Consider the following 6,283-nt stretch of genomic DNA (forward strand, 5'->3'; position numbering starts at 1 on the left):
AGCTTTCTGTCCCTCCATTAAAACTGTGTGTACAGTATACTGTCCATGTCCAGAAAGGTAATGAAAACATAATCAAAGTAGAATTTGTTGAAGCAATAACAAATAACAAAAATGATGACTGTATTCAGCATTGTCTTCTCTTCCTGGTCTGTTGTGAGTGCGAGTGCTGTGAGAGTTGATGTACGACACTGCCGAAGTGTTATCTTTGTTTTTTGGTGCACCAGAAAACACGTCAGCAGTGTCATACGTCATCAATGCCGTGAACGTGCTCACAACAGACCCGGAAGAGCAGACCATGCTGAATAAAGTTGTTATTTTTGGACCAAAATGTGTTTGATGCTTCAAGAAATTCTAACTGACCCTGTGATGTCACATGGACTACTTTGATGTTTTTCTTACCTTTCTGGACATGGACAGTATACCGTACACACAGCTTCAATGGAGGGACTGAGAGCTCTCGGACTAAATCTAAAATATCTTAAACTCTGTTCCGAAGATGGACGGAGGTCTTACGGGTTTGGAATGACATGAGGGTGAGTCATTAATGACATGATTTTAATATTTGGGTGAACTAACCCTTTAAGTAGTACCTTTTTGCTGTAAAATGGTCACTTTAATTAGTAGTTAATTGGATATTGTAAATAGATTAAGTGCTAAACATTCTCTTTTATGATCCTATCATTATAAAAAAAAGTTTTCTTAAAGGGGTCATATGACATTGCAGTATTTGTTGTGTACTTGGTGTAATGCAATGTATTTATGCGATTTAAGATTCAAAAAACATTATTTTCCACATAATGTACATTGTTGCTCCTCTATGCCCCACCTTTCTAAAAACGCGTCGATTTTAACAAAGCTCATCGTTCTGAAAAGCGAGATGTATGCTGGTTGGCCAGCCATCCAATGTTTTGTGATTTGCTAAATACCTCAAGCATGTGACGGAAATGTAATGCTCCTTACTATATTGTGATGCCGTGTCCCGACGAGACAAAACGAATAAAACCCATTACAAATTAGGCATTTTTTTGCATCCAGTGGGTACATAATCACTGATTATAATGACTTATACTGTGTTTTTATGCATTGCATTGCGTATCGCACTGCGTAAAACATAAAATCATGTAAAATAAGCACTACTCTACACTGCTAAAAACTCACATTTAAAAAATAAGTGGCAAATTCTTTAAATATAAAAAAAAGTTTTTGCTTGCTGTGAGTCGGAAGCGCCAGACTTGCATAGTCCTTGCATAGTTGGAACTGCCCCACTATATAGAAACAGCCTTTGAGGACAGACGGATTGTAGGCTACTCTGCAATATCAGGGGCATTTTTAAACCAGGCGTTTTAGGGGGGCGTGGCAGAGTCTTAACTTTTATAAAGAATATCTCTTTGGATTTGAGACCATAGTCTTTGCAACTTTACAGATCTTCTTTATGAACCAAGAGCTTGTAACACTCCAAAGAGAAAAGAAAAATTGAAATCGCATCATATGACCCCTTTAAACTTAAGTGTTCTGCCAGTGTTCAGTGCCATGTTTATAATGATTACTACAACATTTATGATTATTATGATACATTATGATGTATGGGGTTAAATTAGACAAATAACATAACCAAGTGTTTTTAAATGGATCAAGACTTTATTTAATTAGGAATTTAAGGAATATTGAGAAACCATTCTTCTAGCAGACCATAAAATAAGCTAAAATTTGCATAGGCGCTTTCCACTAAAGAAGAGAACCAGGAACCAGGAGATTGGACTCGTAATTGGGCCAACCATTCACCCTACAGCAAGTCTTGAGTAGTAGCAGAGACAGTTTATAAGAGACATGCCATTTCCTCAATCCTCAATACAACTATATAAGGAAAACCCGTAACGGCAAAGATGGCGGTTGTGTGCACATGTCCTGCCCCTCCCGCTGGAAAGCCAATCATCTGCTCTTAACAGTCAAGCCGGGAAACATTTAAGCCTATCGTCTGGTTCCACTGACGTATGCGCACAGTTGAGGAACCCTTGCGCATGCATAGTAAAGGTATAACCTGTGGGGAAAAAGGCGTTTTAAACCTTATTTTGGGGCAAAGTCATCAAATTTTTTCAGTGATTATCATATTTCACTGCTGTTTCTATACATGCTGTTTTTATGTCCCGGTGACCAGTGAAAGTGCAGTTCTGACTCTCTGCCCATTCATTTAGATAGGAGCTGGTCTTGTTATTCTGAAATAGCTGCCCGGAGGCATTGCCAAGATGGCGGCCGAGTGGCACGACTTGCCTGAAAGGACTTTTGTGATGCAGACCATCTATAACACAACTTATAAAGTGTGACCTTCTGAGTTTGGCCATGCGCTATTAACCTGGACTGTTCTATTTGAAGATTGTGTGTCTTGACAAATCTCTAAATCTGGTTCTGTGGACTTTCTGGGGAGACTTCAGACTGTTGTTCTCTCCCATTACGTCTAAAAAACTCTGTTTTGTCTTATGATAATAGCATCCTCTGGTGAAATCCCCCAGCAGCAAACACACAACACGACATAAACACCGTGCTTGCACACTACTTGTTCTTTGTTGTATATGAAGGCCAAACAGTCTGTTTTCCCTTTAACCCTTTCTTCTTTCTTTGTCACCCCACCTTTGCACTTTCTTAATTTATTCCTAACGGGCTGCTGTGAATTGTAGTTTTAAGTGGTATTGTTCCTGTTCTCAAGGTCTACTTTTTGATGAATGTTTGTGAGTAAGGCCAGCTAGTATTCATTCCTGTTAATTCACGCATAACCATGAGTAGCGATAGTCATGGCGATTCGTGCTCTAAATTTCATATTTGAGCAAAAAAAAAAGAAAAGAAAACCTTGGACTGACTGACATGAAAGTGCTTCTATATCATCATTTGCTGGTTCGTATGAATGTGCCTTAACCTTTGTGAGTAATAGCGATATAATGAGTGGCATGTATTTTATTTTTTATTTTTTTTTTAAGCCTCAGGGCAAGTCCAGGCTTGGGATGGAGGCGGGTGCATGGTGCAAGTCTGTGCCTGTGCAAGTTTGTGCCTCTGGCTATTTTAAGAATGGTCTTAAAATATGGTTTAGTTTTTATTTTTTTATGTGTGATATTGACCTCACGTTAGTCAATATTGTGTATATTTAGGTTCTGTGTATTCGGTTCAAATCCAATACTGGTACTAGTAATTATGCTTACGTGTGTTTTACATTCCAATTTTTAATGAATGAATGAACATTAATTTATAAAAAAAAAATGAAATAAACAACAGCAACAACAATAAAAACATTTATAATATGGCATTATATTAGAACATTTCTGGCTTCTTGTTGACTTTGCATCTCTAACCTTTTTGCACTATAGTGCTTCATTATATTGTTCTGTTATTTTTAGATTCTTGTGTGACATCTCATGATGAAGCCAAACAGATAAAGGGGGTTGTCAGCTGCACTTACCAAAATATGAGCATCCTGAAAAGTGTTATAAATCCATTGAAGTGATAACAACTGAGAAGAGAGTGGCAGAGAAGTTTCTGCAGGAGGATTATCTCAGACGCTTTGGAGAGAGATGCACTTTGCTATTATCCAGACTACGAAAGGGCTCTTGGCAGTCCTCAGAGTGGCAGATAAAGGCAGACGTGTGTGGTAATGAAGAAGCCGGTTTGCCTGGCTGCTTCCCTGGAGTCCTGTGCAGGAGTTACGTTTTGCATTGTGCGGAGGCATTCTGCCCTGATTAAGACCTCAAACGGTGATTTGGCTGAGGGGAGTGATGAAGATTATCTTGTAGGCTTGCACTGGTCTAGCCCTGCTTGCTGTGACAAGGCTCAGAAGTAAAGAAATTATGCAAAGTGCGCTCATTCTATCAACTGAAGTTAATGCATACACCTTCCGTTCCAAACGTTGACCTTAACTCTAAAGGATATTGTGAGAATTCAGCTAATGGCTTCTTTTCCACTTGCCTTCTTTTAAAGGTGAATTTTGTGTGTGTTTTTTTCTGTTAAAATACTTTATCCCATCCCAGTTTAATGAGCAAACCTGTAAGTAATCCTGAAAGTTAGCCATTCATAGGCCAACATACTGAGTTTAAACATCTATTTCAAATGAAAGCCCATTTTTGCATCAGAGTAAAAAAATAAAAATGTATTAAACTTTGTGTCCTATAACTGCAACTTTATTTCTGACATTTTTTTTTTAAGTTTAACTGTGCTTCTCACAATACAACATTAAATGTCACAATAAATTTATTTCTCACAGTTGTGAATTTATATCACATAGTGCGGCTGCTTCTTAAAACTATGACTATTTCATGTATTTATTTTTTATTAATTAATTTACTTAATTTTATGTATTCATTTACTTTGTTATTTTATTTTAAAGTTCCCTTTTTAATTTTTTACTCTAGTTTGTTTCCACTGGTAATTTTTTATTTTTTTTATTTTTTTTTTTATTTATTTGTTTTTTTATTTACTGTAAGGCGAATCCAGTTTGTATAGTTTTCCACTATAGTGGCACTTCTTATTTTTATTTTTATTAATTAATATTTCATTTTATTTTTCACTCCAAGGCGTTCACTCTAGTGGCATTTTTAAAAATACATTATTTAGTTTAATTTGAATTAAAACTTTCTTTTTTAATTTTGTACTCACATTTATTTATTTATTTTTAACCCAGATGCTGGGTTCATCCTGTTGGGTCATTTTATTGTTTTTAACCGAGGTGCTGGGTAGTTTTTCTGTAACTCAACTTCTGGGTCATTTTTACTGTCAATACAAATTATGAACCTTCTCACATACCTACCCAGCGCTGGATCAGTGTTGGGTTATTAAACTATGGTCATTTTGTCAGCAGCCATTTTGTTCTGTCCTGAGAGAAAACTTTCTGAGAGGAAACTTACTGAATTAAATTAAGGTTGGTATTACCTTGTATTCATGTCAAATTATTACTGTACAAATAGGAAAACATCTGTAGTCTCACATTTTTCTTTTATGTTTAAATGTACGTCGCAGCTAACGTCTGGTTGTAATGCTAGCCTTTATGGAAGTTACACCTTTCGCCAAACGAATGCACGACCAGGGCTGAAACATGACGCGACATCGCTGTTATATGTAACAAGATTTCCGTGTGCCTCAGGAGGAAATATCCCTAGATCAGTCTCCGCCAGATGTGACGATCGTCTGTTCAGCCAAGGTTAGCTGTCTTTTGCGTCCTGAGCTCACCCATACATTGCATTATCTCACCAGATTCCACTGCTGCCCACCATGGACTTCACTGAGTTTTTTGCTGATATATCGCTCCCTAAATCTGCAGCTCCTGCAGGGAAACAGCTCATCACGGGCCTGCCTGGCTGTGTGTAGTGACCTGATTGCTGCTGGAGACTCTCACCCATTCTGAGTTGTCTGCTTGGGCATCAAGCACGCAGAAGAGGTTTTTTGGAGAACCTGAAGAATTACAGCCATTGTGTTATGCTGCCTAAAAACTCCTGCAGTGCCATCTTCAAGTTGCCATGACTTGCGTTGAGCATCGAGCTCAGCTTTTGTAACTCGGATGGGGGACAAGGTGATGGCGACATCTGATGATGGTGCAACATCCCTCAATTGGGCTGACCAGTTCTGATGACGACATGGCCCTTCTCTGGGTCTCAGAGGATGAGGAGGCCTTTCTGCCTTCTGTCGTTCCCCAGGCTAACGCCCCCATGGCCTTACTCTAGTTTGTCCTCCTGGACGTGTGCAAACGAGCGGCTGCTCGCCTCAACATTGAGTGGCTGGCTCTACAGAGCTCCACCAACCAGGAAAGGGAAATTTATGGCGGGAAACTTCTGGGTCCCACTCCCGCCTGAAGAAACAACTCTTTCCCATCCTTCCAGCATGTGCGAAGCACATGAAACGCAACTGGAGCGAACCTTGAGGTGAAAGATATGGCGGCTCTCGGCATGGGTGATCCCCCAGCTATTGAGCCATCGATTACCAGGCACCTTAACTCCATCCATGGCAGGCTGCTCACTTTCCCGAAGCTGGTCTTGCTTAACAAATTGGACCGTTTTTCTGCCTCAGTTCACAAGTCCTCGGCCTTGGCTGTCAGGGCCCTTAATGTTTCCTCCCTTCTCTCTGCTTACCAGGCGGATATTTTGGATGATTTAGGGCAACAGATGGATAAGGGATCCCCCTCACCAACTGAAAGGAGATGCTCACAGTTAACAACCTCGTCCTCTGTAATGCTTGGCAGGGTGTCTAAGCCTTTGGGTACTCCATGGTGGTTTCTGTGGTGGGAGCAGGAAGATCTCTCCACTCGATGTTT

Source organism: Carassius carassius, chromosome 41 (assembly GCF_963082965.1).
Source record: "Carassius carassius chromosome 41, fCarCar2.1, whole genome shotgun sequence".
Lineage (NCBI taxonomy): Eukaryota > Metazoa > Chordata > Actinopteri > Cypriniformes > Cyprinidae > Carassius > Carassius carassius.